Here is a 16,883-nt window from a genome sequence, read left to right on the forward strand (position 1 = left end):
ACCGTGAGATATGAAGAGTGAGGTCAAGAGTACCCTGACCTCGAAAAGGTTGGGAAACACTGGGTTAGATCGAGCAGCATGTGACAGCAAAGAAAGATGTATATAAATTTCCATAGCACTAGCCATAGTTCAATAGCTGTGGCAGCACACAGTGCTTTAATACATTTTCTAATGAAATAACAATGAACATACAGGGCTGATTATGGACAGGAGAGCTTACCTTCTCTCTGAGCCACCGTGGCATCAGATACATGTCAGATGTGCTCTTGTTTTCAGCGGGGAAAGTCGAGAGCAAAAGCAGGAGGCACGCAGCAACTTCCTTGAACATTGGCACATGGAAGTTGACCATGGGCCACTTCCGCTCCCCGCACACAGCAACTTCCTGGAACATCAGTACCAGGAAGTTTGGTGTACTGGGGCTCAGTTGTCAGCATGTGGTAATTGGCCGCTGTATCATTGGCCATGGAATAACTGAATGTACAGCACATTTCATTTAATTTGGTTTGAAATCCTATCAGAAGAAATAGCTTGTGTTATTCCTTGCCCATGCAGAAAAGATAGTGGGATCACGATGAGTTTCACTTAACTCATGCAAAAAGCAAGGAGTAATTTTAGCACTTCCACTTACACAAGGACTGTGGGGCACTGAAATCTGAAATCTATAGAATGCATGCCCATGAAAAAACCCTTCATTAAATCCAGCTAATCCAAATGTGGTGACAAAGGCACAGATAACAAAGATTAATGTACTATTGCGTTTAAAAAATGACCACATGTAAATAACCAAACATAGGTTTTTAATAGTGTACAAGCTCCAATATAATCAGTAATAAAATGCTGATTTACCAATATGAAAAATCAGACTGGTACACAGAACACTGATTGGCAGGACAGTGTAGTCTGAGGGCAAGACCTCAGGTCAGAGGGATTTTTCTCCTCCTCCCTTCCAGTATGCCTCATTGGCTAATACACTTGGCTGATTCTTAGAAAAGAGAGGTAATCTTCAGACATGTTAGTAGCAAAGCATATGGCACTATTTCAGATAAATAATCAATGATTAATTCCAATTTAGAATAATAGAGGTAGAGTTATTGTATACCCTTTGTTCCATTGGTTTGAATAGGACTTACGTCTGATTAATTTTAGCTGGAATTGATATGTTCAGTATGTCCAAGTTGGCTCTCATTTCAGAAACTAAGTATAAGGATTCAAGCAAGGGATTAAAAAGTACCATCTAATAAATAAAATGTCATTAAGCATTTTCCAACTGGCAGTCAACCACAAGCTGGATGTAGCTTTCAACTCTTCAGTTGCCTACTCCTGTTCACATGACATACAAACCTCTGGGTGTACTAACAATGCTTTCACAAAGGTTTTTTTTTTCTTGATTTGGAGGTGTGGTTTACAGGGTGTGACTGTTAATAATTATTAAACAATTTATTAAATACTTAAAATGAAACAATAATGTCTTCTACAATGTTGTCATTAGTACAACAAAAATAAATAGGAAAACTAACTGCATTCATTTCTTCATATTAATTACTCTGACTTAAGTGCTCTGGAGAACACAAGTAGAGTTTGGAGTCGGAATGGAGTGCAGAAAGTCAGGAGCTAATGAAACAATTTCATTCAGAAGACTACAAGAGCTTTAGCAACAAAAGAAATTTTCCTGGTAGTTTTTGCTTTATGCTTGTGGCAGTGGAGTCTGGGCAATGTTGAGCTGATATATGCTTGCTTGGTATGATGAATGGATGTATTCATTGGCAGCAGAGGGCTTGTACACAAAAATATCTATGTACCTTCCATCAGCAGCATATTCTATGGGCCCTCCCCTTTCACATGTGGCTACTGACCTCATCCAATTCCATCCTTGAGTACTGAGATCTGATCTTGTCCTTGAATCCTAGGAGCTTTGGGAGGAAGGAGATGAGGGGAAGTGCTACAGATTCTGTGAAATCACTGTCCTGCTAATGCTCCAGGAATCCCCCAATCTCTATGGAAAGGATCATAGAGATATGGAAATTCCTAGAGCATTATGGACACTGTACCATTGCTTCCACATGTAATGTCTCAGTTTCCACAATTTCATTTCCATCCTCATACCCATTTTTCTCCCACTGCTCAACTGAGGATTCCGTGGAAGTTTTCCCACCATGGACAGACACATGATGAGTCTAATTATCAGCCTCCAAAAGGGGTCTTGCAGTATTCTGGAATAACAATTGATCTCCAGATTATGGAGATCAGTTCCCCTGGAGGAAAGGACAGCTTCAGAGAACACACTGTATGAGATGACACCCTGCTGACTCCCTTCCCAGGCACTGTCCCCAAATCTCCAGAAAACTTCCAAGCTAGACTTGACTATTCTAGATGAAGGTGAGGATGAGATTCTTCTACAGTATCATAATGCTAAAGAACTAATTACTTCCTTATGAGTGAGAAACCAATGCAAAAGCTTTTATCCCAGCACTTGATTTTCTAGAAAGTTCAGTTATTCAGCATCATCCAGGGGGCAAGTTCCTCCTCTTCAGCCATCGTTTTCCTGCGTCTTTGGAGGTATGCACACCATTTGCCACTTTTCCAGCTGGAGGTATGCACACCCTCCGCCAGTTCTCCTGCTGTTCCTAAGCTCCTGTCAACCAGCACTGTCTCCTGATTTCATCCTTTGCTGCTTCCTCCCCCATTTCCTGCCTTGTATGGTTGGGAACCAACTCTGCTAGAGAACCAACTCCTGCTAGAGGGGTCTCAGGCAGCTCTCCAATTTGTCTGCCTGCTGTCTAGGTTGGCTCTATTCCTTGAGGGCTCCCACCAGATATGGGGCTGTCACTATGACGTTATCAAAAATTGACTTTAGTCAATGAGAATCCTCTGGCCAGTGGCCAGGGCAGAGCAATAAGCCTGAGTATTCAATACATTTGATTTAGAAACAGCCCTGTTCTTCTATGACTACTAGATAACAAAGCTTTTACTGTAACATATATATTTACTGTAATATAACTTAAAGCATTAAATAAATAAGTAGAGATGGCAGAAGCAAAAATAATACTGTACTGAGCCAGCGTGGTGTAGTGGTTAAGAGCAGGTGCCCTCTAATCCGGGAAACTGGGTTTGATTCCCCACTCTGCCACTTGAGCTGTGGAGGCTTATCTGGTGATTAGCTTGTGCGCTCCAGCACATGCCAGCTGGGTGACCTTGGGCTAGTCACAGTTCTTCTGAGCTCTGTCAGCTCCACCCACCTGACAGGGTGTTTGTTGTGAGTGCGGGAGGGAAAGGAGATTGTAAATTGAGTCTCCTTACAGTAGAGAAAGGGGGGATATAATTCCAAACTACTCTTCTTCTGTACTCCAAAGGCCTTTATTAACAGGATAAAACATATAAAGGACTTTTTAAAGCACAAGGATTGTGTGATTGAAGTAACAGAACAGACTAATGTTCTGAAGAGGCTGCAATTTTCATTGAACTTCAGTCAAAAGCCAATATTTTGAAACCAGTGCAATTGCCCTCAGATAGAAGCTTTGATTGGTACTGTATTAGAAGCTCTTCTCCATGCTTACTTGATAATAGAAGCTTTTTTGCTAAACTGAGCAACCATTAACAAGTGAAACATGAACAGCATGGTTGAGCTGCCTTTCAAAATTACTGGCAACGCCCCCTTCAAAGTAAATATAAGTGAAACTGGTTCAGGCCTTAAGTTATTTTGGGAGTTAATGAGCCTAACTCTTGGGTGCAGTTAAGATATTCTTAGCAGAGCATCTGTGGGTAGGAGAAGAATCTATATATGTTCCCTTTAACCTCAGTTCATCCAGGGATGACATCCATGAATGCAGCATCTCAGAGAGATACATTTGATGAAAAAGGACAGCTGGCTAAAGAGGCTTCCTAGCCATGCTTCTTTGCTCCCATGAGTATATTTTCTTTGCTCCAAGGTTCGTGAACTAGTAATATACTGCTGATTATGCTGGATCAAGTCATGCAGCAAAAATAGCCACCTGTATTTACAGTGCAAAGTAGAAAGGGTCTCTATTTCATTCCGAGAGTGATCTAAGGGCATCTTCAAAGGGTGGCTTCTTTTTGTTGCATCTGGTGTTGTATGGCCTGTGCTTACAGGAACAGTATTTGGTACTTTCTAGAAAATCACTTTACCAACTTAACTTGAGAAAGATTTTGAGAATATTCAGTGGAACAGTTGCAGATTTCAGATGGGAGAAACAAAGGCCCCTTCCACACATGCAGAATAACGCACTTTCAGTTCACTTTCACAATTGCTTGCAAGTGGATTTTGCTATTCCGTACAGTGGCAAAGTGCACTGAAAGTGGATTGAAAGAGCATTATTTTGCATGTGTGGAAGGGGCCAAAGAGATTTCAGGGGAGAGCAAGTTCCTGAATGACCTTTTAAGACACATCCTTGATATATTCAAGAATAACACCCCACCCAAAAGAGCCATATATTTCTATATATGCATTATATATAATGTATTCTGCACATGGGACAATCACTTTTTTCTTCTAAGCATGCACATGGAACACATGTAGAAATGAAATAATGAAAACATTAGCTATTTATGAGAAATCACATGTGGCAGGAAACCCTGAGATGGATCCAGCAATCTTCTCTTGCAAAAAATCACAGATGTTTGTACAAGGTTCACAGACCTTCTCTGTTTCCCCTCCTTCTAGTAGTCACTTCCACTGTTGGGAAATTTGATTCCTAGGGCCATGGGCCATAAGAAGTAATTCTTATACAGATCAGTGGAATGCAGTGAAGCGGAGGAAGGAGGCAAAATTGCAAATGTCAGCAGAGCTCAGCAGACAGAAGAGATTGTTCCACGGACTGAAGGAGGAGGTACCAGTTTGATCTTCTTCTCTCTCTTCCCTGTAAGCCCACAGACTTTAATGTTTAATACTCCAAGCAAGGTCCACAACACAAATTTCCTCTAGCTGAAAGGGCTACTGTAAGAGGGGAAAGTGGGGAAGTTCTGTGACTGTTTGACAGCAGGGTGGAAAATATAGCAATAGAATCTTCACTCTGTTCTGAGAGTCAACATCCAAAGAAAACACTCCAAATTGGAGTTTTGTCAAACTAGGAAATGGAGAGGAAAATGGAACTCAGACAGCCCTCAGCAACTCCTTCACCCTGACCAGTTAGCCTATGTTAATTCTGTACAAAGATCCAAAAGAGCTTAATTGTGGCAGATCAGTCCCAACTATTTTATTTAGTGTTGATCCATAAACAACACTAAGCTTCTCCTTTCCAGTGTTTACCTTTCATTTTTACCTTTCTTCAGTAAACTGGCATCATGGTTAAGTATCTCATATTTATCATTGCTGATCCAGTGCCAGTATGAGATCAGGAAACAAACAATCTGAGTACTAGTTTCCACTCCTGGTCCTTAAATTTTATGTTATGCTTCTCTTCTCTTAACCAAGATAATTAACTTTGCAATAATCTTGGTTATAATCTTTAATAACAATCTTGCCTTATATTATGTCTGTAGACGTATCTTATGACTCTCTGACTGGGAGTTTTGGGAAAGCATATGGCTGTTTCCTTCTTAATTACATTTGCAAATGCCTGGTATGCATTTCTAAATATTTTCCCTATCTACTGATCTGGTAGCCTTCAGTCTATCCATACTGGAGGCAGGATCCTGTATAAAATGGAACAGGTTTCCTAGTTGAAAAGCCAAGTGTCAATTCAATTCTATCCATCCACAGTTCTTTAAATGGAAACAGACTTACCAACATATATCCCAAATCAGTACTAAGGCAAAGTATAGAATCCTGATATATCCACTACATTTTAACACACCCTTCCTTGAAGAACCAGGACTAGCATATATGGTTCTTCCTTTTCCTCCACAAGAAACCCATGAAATAGGTCAAGAGAAAATGACTGGCCCAGTATCATATAGTGAACCTTATCGATGAATGGGGACTTGACCCAGACACAGTCCGTGACATGCTATCCACTATACCACACAGATTACAGGTATCCAGGCCTGTAAATATGCTGTATACCTGAAAGTTTGCCATGCAGTGAAAAAATATGGCTGCCTTGGTAACAGGTAGCACAGAAATGTTTTAAATAAATCTAGACTATAACCCAATGGCCCATTATGCATGTACTACTTAGTTTACACTTTAGAAGCAATCAAATTGCAGATTTTGATTTGCATTCTGTGTTTGCTTTTCGTATCACATTTTTTTACCATATTTTTGAATGCTGTGCTATGATTTATTTATACTGCTTATCAAATAAAAAGATGGCTTTTGCTTGCTGAGGGGTGGAGATTCACTTGTCCCATAGTGAAGGGGGTGTATCTTGTATTGTCGAAGGCTGTCATGGCCGGAATCACTTGGGTGCTGTGTGGTTTCTGGGCTGTATGGCCGTGTTCTAGCAGCATTCTCTCCTGATGTTTCGCCTGCATCTGTGGCTGGCATCTTCAGAGGATCCTCTGAAGAATCCCCACTTGAAATTTGCACGCAGATCCAAACCTGTTCGTTGTGAAACTGTGTCCTCTTCATCGGAGTTTCTCCCTCCCCACCGGAGCAAGCACACAGCAGACACACCCGGTTGCAGAACTCTTAGCAATCCCCACTACCAGGCTAGCTCACTTCGCTGGTCTCCCCTGATTGGCTGGCGTGCCTTGATGGGGCAGGACCTTTTCCCACTGCAGAAACATACATTGTAGGGCTGTGATTTAAAAAAACCAGCATGTAAAAGTTTAACATTTAACTGTTTAACTGTGCAAACAGTTAACCGTTACCTGTGTAAACCATGAATGATTCAAAGTTACGCGTTTGACTGTTTAATGTTTGCTTCCCCTTCTGCTGGCCGATCGCAAAACCGGAAATGAAACCAAGGAAAGGCTGCATGTGCATCGCAGTGCTGATTGGTTGCCCAAATTCTGCGTCACACTCCAGGGCGGGAAACGAGTCAGGGTTTCAACCCTCATCCCTCCCCCCGGATCAGCTCTGAACTGTGTTAATGGGGTCTATGCCATTATGGGGTCTATGCCGGAACGCAGATTAACGGGGAGAACGAGCACCAGAAACGGTATCTGCCTCGCAAGCAATGGGGAGGTCGTCCCTCAAACCTGGTTAGTTTGTGTTCTGAAACCTGGCTAAGACGGTAGTGGGGATTCGACCTGAAGCAGAAGGTGCACCCAGATCAGCCCTATTTTCCATACCATGCCACCAGAGGGCTTTTCAAGATACTTTTTCTTTTTTACTCAGTAATTTGCTGTTGTATTATAGCACTGTAACATTAAAACAATCTGTCTATAAATTGTGCTGGTTCCTGTGAATTCACAGGTTTCATTTTAAAATAAGTGTCCAGCTCTTGGGGAAAGATGTTTCTGCTGATATCTCTCCAACAAAAAGGGCTAGAGGCATACTTTAAAAAATGGAAATTGGGGATTTAGAAGAACTAGTAAAATGTCATTACACTATCAAACAACAGCAATTTCTCATATTCAAGTTGGAAAAACCGTGGGGGGAGGGTTTTAAAAAACTCATGGATTAGTCACAATCCAGACTAGGTTCACATGTACTTGGGAAGCAGGAACCACTTCTGCCAACCAGACCTGGGGAAGTTTCCAGAAAAGGTGCATTGTATAGTTAGGCCATAAGCACAAGAATCATGAATATTGAGTGTACAGATCAGATGGCTGAGAGAGAAACTGAGCACTAGCACAGACAATGTTTTATTCTAAAAATGAGGGTTTAAATGGCCCACATTTAAGAGTATGTTTTTGAAACATTTCTAGGTAATACAAATAATTTCTCTGGGTAGCACAATGCACCCACTGGCCCCATCCTGACTACTAGCACTGATTTATCACCTTCTAAATAGTGTTTAAAAAAACCTGAAGAGAAGCACTCCTAAAGTAAGGGAGTTGGGTGGGGAGAAACTTTCTGAAAGCTCTGCTAAAAGTTAGTCATGATGAATTAGGGTGAGGATACCAGATACTCCTGAACTGGGAGTGTTGAGCTGGATTCCCTTACTGTTGCTGCACCTTCCACTCACGAGTTTTCATAATTGCCCTGCTCTTTCAGCCACCTCCTTTGTTGTCCTCCGTCCACTTTTGCTGACCCTGGTAGTTGTAGCTATTTTTAGCCAGCTGTCTTGTCTGAGCAGCTAGGTTACCTTGTGCTCTTCATCCCCGATCCTGGTATTTCTCCCTGCAGGTAATCCTTCCTACTTGCTTTCTGTTTGGCCCCTCCTGTTGCTTCCAATCTTTCACCAGTCCAGACCTTTGCCTCAGAAAATGTTGCCTCGTTCCTTTGGTATTGCTCCCATGTCGAAGTACAAATTGTCCCAATCTCAAATCCTTTTGAGATTCGAGTACACTTTCTTTGGCCTCTGAGATTCAGAATTCAGATGTTTAAATTCTTTACCACTTTCATATTTTTCTAGGAATTGGTATTATAAATTCATTACTTTGATTAAGATATTTCTGTCAGTGGAGTGCAGGTTTCTCACGTCTTTCCTCCCACTGCAGCCCAAAATGCAAGAGGTGAGACAATTGTGCTTTGGTGATGGAGTGGCGTAGGAGGTTAAGAGCTCATGTATCTAATCTGGAGGAACTGGGTTTGATTCCCAGCTCTGCCGCCTGAGCTGTGGAGGCTTATCTGGGGAATTCAGATTAGCCTGTATACTCCCACACACACCAGCTGGGTGACCTTGGGCTAGTCACAGTTTCTCGGAGCTCTCTCAGCCCCACCTACCTCACAGGGTGTTTGTTGTGAGGGGGGAAGGGCAAGGAGATTGTAAGCCCCTTTGAGCCTCCTGCAGGAGAGAAAGGGGGGATATAAATCCAAACTCTTCTTCTTCTTCCCTCAGCAGAGAAGCCCTTTTTTAAAAAATGTATTTTTCAATTAAATAATATCAATAAAATAACTCAATACAATCACCGTGAAGCATCACAAACTCATATCCATTGTCATTTCAATATTATATAAACCAATCAGAATTCAATAAACTTTTCAAATTTTTATAGAATGTTAATCGTCTATAGATGAGGCACAAATAACATTATCTTCTTCTATATAATCAACCCATATGGCCCAGTTCTTTTCTTATATTTCAAATGGCAAATTCCTGATTTGATGGCTTATTCTATCCATCAAATGAAGGTCATGGACTTTTTGTTTCCATTCTTCTACTGTAGGAAGATCTTTTGATTTCCACTTTTTAGCTTTAATGATTTTTGCCACCATTAACATATGTTGTAAAACATGTATATGTGGATTCAATTTATTATCCTTAGCAAACATCAGACTTAATGAATAGTTTATAGGGTGCAATAAAAAAGTGTGTTTGATAATCTTCTCTAGCTATTTCTTGCCCATTTCTTGCCAATAATCATTTGTTTTGGCACAGAACCACCACACATGTTCAAAGGTTCTGTTTTCTTTTTCACATTTTCAGCAAATAGGCGAAGCTTTTTTGTCTATTTTTGAGAGAATTTCTGGTGTTATATAATTCCTATAAAACATTTTTAGGTTATATTCCCAAATGTCGGTGTTTGGTGTGTATCTATATATGATTTTCCAGTATCTGCTCCAGTCATCTAACGGTATTATCTGTCCTCTAAGTTTTCCCCATTCATTCATGCAGTTTCTTATCAGGTCTTGCTCTATTCTTTGCTCTAATAGTATTTGATATAATGTGCTTGTTTTTTTGGTATTCATTGTTAAAACTGTCAAGATCAGTCCATTCTGTTGATGTTTCCCATCTCTCAATGTCATACATCATGTTGTCCTTTATTGTTGGTATGTTATCTCATCCCAAGGTTCGCCATTTATGTGTATTTCCTTTCTTGTTTTCAGCTGTAATTGTCCATTTACTCTCTTTAGTATATCACGATATGTTAGCCAAGTGTATCCCTCTTCTCTATTAGATAATTGGCTCGCTTCCATTCTTGATACCCATTGTGGTATCCTCAAATAAAATATCTTCCAGTATTTCCTCCATATCCCATAAAGTGAGTTCTTGATTGTAATGGAAGAGCTGTCTTCCTGCCACTCCTCAATCAAGAAAACGTGGGTTGGGACTTTGTTAGTGCACGCAATTCAGAAACAAACAGGTTTCAAATAAAATATATTTTTGGGATTTATTGAGGTCTGCACCTGCTCAATAAACAAAAAGATGCATAAGGCAAAAAGTTAAAGCAATATAACTTTAAAACAATCCGGTAGTGGAACTTTACAGATAAAATATAAGCAGAGACTAAACACAGTTAAACCAACTGGCAGAGATTAACAACATACAAAATTACTCAAGATAACAGGCAGGGTTTTCTCGCACGTTTATCCACAAATAAAGGTGCCATTACTGTTTCATCTTGTATCTTTCCAATGTCAATACCCTTTCCTTTCAATTGTACCCAAGTCCTAATCCAGGTCAATGCCACTGCATCATGGTAGACTTGTAATGCCAGAAACCTATATCCTCCTCTTTGTTTAATATCAATTACATTTGTATACTTCACCCTTGGTGTTTTCCCATTCCATATAAAGTGTATTATGTCCTTCTTTCACTCAGCAAATATGTTTTATTCATTATAAATGGAAGGTTCTGAAAAAGGTACATTATTTTTGGCAACATTGTCATCTTAAATACCAAGATTCTCCCATACAGAGTGAAATTCATTTTTGCCCACTTGACAAGAGAAACAATCCTTAGAAACAATATCTAACATTCAGGCGGTTAGGAAAGTTAAATACCTTGGACTTATAATAGAAGACAAAAACAGTAAAATCATCAAAAATAATTATAATGTATTGTGGAAAGCAGAGAAGCTCTGAGGGATAAAAAATTTGCCTTGATTCTCAAACTATCAAATCATAGTGTTAAATAGCCATTTTTGTTCTATTTTTCTCCATTCCTCATTATATGTTTGAACTGAGATGCCCATCATCACACAACTTATTTTTTTTCCATGAGATAATTGAAGATGTCTGTCTGTAGGCTGGTTAATAGGATAATTGCAGCATTAAACAAAACACCTTGTACTATCCTTCTTTCACAATTCAAAAGTACATAAGTAAAGACGTTCCCATCAAGAACTGCTTACTATTTATATTTTATCCTACTTCTCATCCAAAAATTGCATCCCAACCCAGCTCATGGCAATTACAAATATAATATAAAATATTGTTGCATTAGGGAGATCCTCAGCTGCAGAGGGATCCTTTGCCACAGACTTTCATCCATTGGGTCATATCCTAGTCTTTCCAAAGACTTCCTTCAAGAGAACAATACCCTTTAGCACTGTGGAAGCCGTGGTCTGGATATGAGCTAGACTACTTTTGAACACCTTCTGTAAGGGATGCGAGATGAGAATAGGTACAGCCAGCGCATACAGCTTTTCCCTTCTTAAGGACAGAACTAGACATAAACAATGTCAGTTGCATTTATTCCACTCTTATGTCTACACTAGAAAAAGCAACCAGAAAAATGTTTTTTGAATTATCCTGTAGTACAATGCCACTACATTTAAAAAAACCGAAATGACATGATAAACGGATACAAGTTCATTAGTAACCTAATCTAGAAACTTGCAGTAGAAACACGCAAAATACTCAGAGACTGAGTGAAGTGACCAAAATGTCAATGAAACTGCCTGAAGTTTTTGCAGGACATATTGCCTAGAAATAGGGTGTTACAATGGATTGACATATGATGATTTACAGGTTATTTGCCTTTTTTAAAAAAAGGATAAATTGTGTGAAATAAAGATGATAAAAATGAAACATAACCAGCCAAGCCTCTTGGGCCGATTTTTCACACTTAAAATGCCCTGTTTTTAGCACAGAGAAAAGTCCAGGGCAGTTCTTCATGGCTCCCGGTGCTGCAACATGTCTGCCACATTTTTGTCCCAGCGGCACCCCACAGCATTGGCTTTGTTCTGCAGAACTGCAAACGTTGAGCGTCTTTTGAAATGCCCCTTTGTTGCCCTAGTGGCTTCCGCCGCCATGCAAAACTCCTTGATAGCAGAACCGGGGGCATTTCTCCCACATCACCGCTCTGACCCACCTCACCAATGGACAGGGGCTGAGAATCGGTGCCCTCCCCCACTTGCAGTGGAAAAAAACAGAGGGAGAAACCTTGGTTTTTAGAAAGGAGGGAGAAACCTTGGACAGAAAAGTGGCATGTGCAGGCACCATGAACAGGCGGGCAACAATTCTCTCGCACACACAAGGATTTTAGACAAGGGGAGGAGGGCACTGATTTTCATTGCTTGTTTTGTGTTCAGAGTCATTTAAAACTAAAATGGTGAAAGCAAGTGGGGGGAACAGGGGGAGATTCAGCCAATCAGAACACGGGAAACAAAGGTTGTCCACACATGTGTAGAAGACATTGCAGAAGAGCTTGTGGCACAAATGAAGAAGCACCAGGTTCATGAAGAAACATTTGGGACATAACGCGCTGGCTCTGCCTTGAATCCCACAAAGATCTGGGAAGCAGTAAAGAGTCAACAGTAGGGTAAAATGTGTCGTGGCCGGTTCGCTCCCAGATCTACCACAGGGCATTTTGACCATGAAAAATCGGCCTTGGAAAACTTTTTAAAAATCAGCACTATAGGTTATACTCTGATATAAAATAAGTATAACCATTTTTCTCACAACAGTATACTGTAATAAGAAGATGCCCTTGAACAATAAGCAATGGCATCTTTAAGATAATATCAACACATGGATTTTTTATGCCAGTTTTGCTGTCACTCATGTGCCTATATTAACATCTTCAATTAACATAGGCATTATACCAACACCCACAACTCAGGGAGTATCCAAGTGCCACTGATGAGAGGAGAAGCCAGTTGGCACAGCCTACACTAATTAAACTCAAAGGATCAAGCTATTGTCTTACATTCTTATGGGCTTTTGTAGTTGTTTATGACTCTGTGTTACCTCACCAAGCCAAGCTAGCTGGTTATTTTTTTTTATGGGGGTTATGATGCTCATAATAAATTCAGTTTGAAGCACTAATTTTGATTGACTCACACCTTGAGACATATTGAGGAAACTACATCGATTTCCTCTGTTTCTACTGGTAACCTCTGTCCTCTTAATTGCCAGAGCAGCATACACTAATGACAGTAAATTACATCATGAATTGCTTCTCAACATCCAGCATCAAAATAAAAAAAATGTTATTGCAGGCTTCTAAGAATATGGGAGAAGCTATGCAGGAGAATAAAAAGCAAATATTAAATTTTCAGGTATAGACTTGCCACATTATTTGTGAGAAATTTCAGTTTTGTAAGAAGGCTTCAGTAGCCCTGCTATTCAAAAGGCAATTATACTTTCAAACATCTCAATAACTGTCCTATTTATTTTGAAGAAACTGTTCAGAGTTACATTTACCTGAAAGGAGGACTAATTTTTTTCAGAGTGCTATCAAGAAAAATCTGGGGGGTTATTTTAAATTTGTATGCAAGTTACAGATATGTTCAATAATTTTTTAAAAAATTGTACAATAATTATTAAAACTTTGTATGTATACCCTTGTGTTACATTCAGTATCAATTTCCTCTGTATTAAATATAGATACACCCTGGAATTTCCATGAACATCACAACAGATTTAAAAAATATCAGCTGCCACTACTTGAAATTACAGGTGGTACTGCTAAGAGAGTCCTGTGAAGGGTGTAAAACGAAGCCAAACTAGAAGACAGCCTTTGGCCATGCCAGTTTGGTCCACCTAGTCCTAGACCCGTGGTGGTGAACCAATTGGCCATGCTGGCAGGGGCTGGTGGGAATTGTAGTTCATAACATCTGGAGTGCCAAAGGTTCGCCACCACTGTCCTAGACTGTTGATTACTGTAGGTACTCCATCTTAAAATATCCCCCCCCCCCTTCAGTATTGCAAACTGTGGGTTCCTTTTAGCATGGATTCCTTTGTCACTCCCCTACTAGGTCTGACTTGTGGAGAAGGTCATTACCCTCATGCTTTTGTTTCTGTTTTTTTAAGCTTCATTGGCTGATCCAAACTGGTACACTGCTTATCTTTTCTACTCTCCAAAGAAGTCTCCAGCGCAAGCTGCCTCTGTGTTCTGCTCTAAATACTTTAGCACTTTGCCCCTGAAAACCAGTAAAGGTAGCTGTCTGTCATGTTGACCCCTCTTGTGGGTCTGATACAGTATGTATGGAATCCCTTGCATACAGTGGGAGGAGGAAGCTGCTCACATTACAGCCACTGACATTTCTTTTCTATGTATCTAGTTCAAGGCCTCTTTGGGGCCATATCTAACAACTGCCTAGCCTGAGAGAAGAGACCCTCATAAATGATCCCCAACTTTTACATTCCCATATTTGCCAGATTCTGTCAAAATGGCTGCTTTGAGGGACGTATTAGATAGAACATGTAGTGCAGGTTCCTGCTTAGAGCTCTCCTATAATTCCAGTAGATCTCCAAACCACAGAGATCAGCTTCCCTGAAGGAAATGGTAACTGTATGGTATCACATCCCCAAAGAAGAAGAAGAGTTGGTTTTCATGCCCCATCTTTCTTTACTGAAAGTAGTCTCAAAGGAGCTAACAATCACCTTCACCACCCCATCCCCCACTACAGGCACCTTGTGAGGTAGGTGAGGCTGAGAGAGTTTTGAGAGAAATGTGACTACGCCAAGGTCACCCAGCAGGCTGCAAGTGGAGAAGCAGAGAATCCAATCTGGTTCTCCAGATTAGTTTCATATGTCTTCCCATAAAAGTATCAGCCATAGTATCAGAGCAACTGCAACCATTCGTAATTAGTGCTCTGGAACCACTGTGCCCTGCATATTACTATGATTATCTTCCTTTGATGATTGTGACCTTAGATAAATCATTCAGTTACACAGTAACTCAGTTGCTCCTATTTGCAAAATGAGCCCAAAAACATGTTCCCATCTTTTTAGGTATTGCATGGCAAGGATAAGTGCATTAAAATTCTTTAACAGCTTCTGTTATAAGATGATGGTGGCTTCTATAAGTATTTGAGCTGTGCATCAATAGGATTATCTTCGTTCATGGACTTAGTAGAACAATGGAACTGAGATTTAATGTATTTACAGGCGCATTACTCATGGAACACTTACCTCAGGTCTTTTAGCTGCTGAGTGGGGCTGAAGTGTGGTCTCTTTGAATTTCTCGGTTAACACACGAGGAGACAGTCCAGTCCTCCCCCACAGCTAGTCTCAATGGACCTCTGTTTCCTGGTTCTCTTAACTTTGCCCCTCTTAAAAGCACAGATCTCATAACACGACTACTGAGCTATAGAGCTGGTATTCTCTCCCTCATCCCCTCCATTCTCTCTCTCTCTCTCTCTCTCTCTCTCATTCTCTGTCTGTCTGTCTGTCTGTCTGTCTGTCTCTCTCTCTCTCTCTCTCTCTCTCTCTCTGCTGCCGCAGAAGAGGGGCTTGTTTTTAAAAAGAGGCTTGTCTGGAAAAATGTTTTTAAAAGCCCTCCAGATCATCAGGGAAGATGAGGGGAGAAGGGAATCTGGGAGGTTGGAATCTGGAGTGGGGGACAGGGTTTGAAGAGGGGAGGTACTTCAGCAGGATGTAATGCCATCTATATATATATAAATCTATCAGTGTGTTTTTCTGCTGACAGGTAATCTCCCAAACTACTGGACTGATTGCTTTGAAATTTTCACACAACGTCACATTCGTGTGCGGCCAGGTTTCCATACTGTTTCCACACCTCCTGTTGTGTACATGTCACAACTGTGCCAGTTATTGGGTACATGCCACACCTGTGACAGTTGGAACCACAGTTCTGTTCCGCAACAGCACCATCTGCTGGCCATCAAATCAACACCCTCTGATACAAGGGAAACAACCATGCCTTCCTTGAAAACCACTGCCATCTGGAGTGAAAGGGATGGGGCAGGCCATCTGCACATGGCCCGCCCACCCTAGCGGAGGAAGGGGAAGGTGAGGGAGGGTCCAGAGGTTTTCTGGAGCAAACACTCTGAAATTTGAACACAACATAGCTCATGCCTCCCAGTGTGTTTTACGCTAGATAATTCACCTGCAAGGGAAGGGAGTGAAAGGGACAGGACCAGCTACCTGCACATGGCCCACTCACCCTAGCAGAGGAAGGTGAATGTTAGGGAGGGACTGGCTGGGTTGCCATGCAAGGGAACGGGAGAGAGGGAGGGGAGCGAGGGGCCCCTTGCCCCTCCCCTCCCTTGCAAGCATTGTGCAATGACACATGTTCAAACCGTTCGCTTCCCCTTTTCTTTCTTTTCCACTTCACCAGACTCAGCCACAGCAACACGTGGCCGGGCCCGCTAGTAAAGTCTAAATTCCAAAGCAGTCATTTTTTCCAGAGGAACTGATCTGAGTTATCTGGAGACCAGTTGTAATTCTAGAAGATGTCCTGGCCCTTGGCACTATGGCCCATTTCTGGACTATTGTCTGTGACATGTGAATGCCCTGAATCACTTGCATTGTATTTTAACACCAAAGGCTACATCACCAAAGGCGACAGACTGTATAAATACCATTTCTGTTTAATTTCAATCCAAATTGCAATGTTTTCAAGAAATAATCTCAAACCAGATAATTTTTTAAAAATATCTTTGCTAGCCTGTTATTATGTTAAATTAGCCAAAGAAAAAAAAGAGCAAAAATAGACAGGATGTTGTTAAACTTTGGGTTTTTATTATCTCAGGTATCGGTCAACTTGAAAAACAACACCTACAATCATCACCATGGCATCCATGTTATTGTTCATTGTTGAACAAAATGTACTTTTTTCATTTAACTTTTTATTGTTGTTATTGTTATGGGGAGACTTACAACTTTGGAAATAGTAAAAATAACCTGCAGCAGCCTACTGTCACATATTTCTACATATTATCTACATATTCTAAGATTTCTG

This window comes from Sphaerodactylus townsendi, linkage group LG02 (assembly GCF_021028975.2).
Source record: "Sphaerodactylus townsendi isolate TG3544 linkage group LG02, MPM_Stown_v2.3, whole genome shotgun sequence".
In the NCBI taxonomy this organism is placed as follows: domain Eukaryota; kingdom Metazoa; phylum Chordata; class Lepidosauria; order Squamata; family Sphaerodactylidae; genus Sphaerodactylus; species Sphaerodactylus townsendi.